The following is a 1,699-nucleotide window of genomic DNA, read 5'->3' on the forward strand; positions in this document are numbered from 1 at the left end:
TTGTAACGACCCGCTAGGTCGTTTTGAGAACTAGGACTAGTTTGACTCCTTTTGGAAAATTAAAGGGGGATATTTTAACTATTCGGTAACTACGAGTGCCTAATTGAGGAAATTTTTATTAAATTAGTATATAGTTAATAGTTAGTGGGTCATATATATAATTAATTTAATACTTTTATACTTGACCATGTATTGGAATAAATTAGTGGGTTAAAATTTTTATATTATAATCTGAGGAAAACAAAAATTGGAGAAACTTCTCCTTGGCATCTGAGAAGAACACGTTCAGGTACAACCGCCCTTCTCAGAATCTGTAACTTTACGTGAATTATTTGATAATCTATTTTAGTATAAAATGATTCATTATATGTATTATTTTTTGGGGTTTAATCTTTATGGTATTTAAAGACTGCTAGTTCTTGGGTCGTTTAAAAATTGTGTCTTTTATTCTTTATCAAGAAAAGGGGTTGTGGTTTTAGGCGATTCTTGAGTTTCTTTTGCAATTTCAGATCGATGAGAGTTGGTTGAAAGTTTGAATCAAAGTAAATTTTGGAGTCAATATTTGGTTTGAGTTGTTTGAAAGTTGTATTGAACAAGTATTAAAGGAAGAAGCTTTGTTTGCATATGAGGGTTGGAGTTTAGTCTAGTATGAAATATCCATGTGGTAGCACGAGAATATAGTATTGACTTTTCAGTGTTGGGGGTAAAAGTGGTTGTTTGCAAGTAATTTATAGGTTTAAAGTGTGTGAGGGTCGAGAATGAGGCATTCAGGGATAATTTGATTCGAATTTCGCAACTATGAGTTGCAGTGAGAAGAAGCATTATAATAACAAGGTCGATGTTTATAGTTTTGGTATTGTCTTGTGGGAATTACTGACAAACCGCATGCCTTTTTGAGGGAATGTCGAATTTGCAAGCTGCTTATGCTGCTGCTTTTAAGATCGTGAACATTCCAAAACTTAACGAAAAGGGAAGGAACTATCTTGAGGATTCGTGACACGAGCTCGACACTTGAGGTATGTTAAGACTTTTAGACTTGTTGAAGGACGTTTTCCTAATTAAAGATTAAAAATAAAAATAGACAAAGGGGTAAGGGGAAAATATGGTGGTCTCGTATCAATGGTGTGACGGGCATTGGTATGAGTACCGGTGTTATAAAACGGAAAATTTCTATTATAGAATGTGGGTTGAAATTTGAGAATGCCAAAGCATATGGGCATTAGCTGATATATTATTGACTTGAATTCCTTGTGATTGTGTTTTATTTATTTCACCCGTATAGTTGAGATAATTGAGGTGGTTATGTATTATATTCATATTGATTGATTGAGATGCATCATCATTCCCTCTATTGAAACAATATTGTGCACATGCATAGAGATGAGAGTAAGTATAATTTGGGCACGTGGAGATCGTCCGTGCTGGGAATGGTGAGATGTTAAGATTGTAATTTGGGCACGTGGAGACCGTCCGTGCGAAAATTGTTTGATATTATGATAGTGCGTTGAGATCGTCCGCACAGACACGTGGAGATCGTCCGTGTCGGTATATGGACCTCGCGAGTCCCCCATGGGTCATGAACTCTCGATGTATTTCCGAGGAGTATCATGTATATACGGTTGAGTGAGTACTGGGTATTCTGAGACATATCATTACATGGTATCATATTGCATTGCATTTCATCCCATCATTCATTCTT

Source organism: Solanum pennellii, chromosome 1 (assembly GCF_001406875.1).
Source record: "Solanum pennellii chromosome 1, SPENNV200".
Taxonomy (NCBI): Eukaryota; Viridiplantae; Streptophyta; class Magnoliopsida; order Solanales; family Solanaceae; genus Solanum; species Solanum pennellii.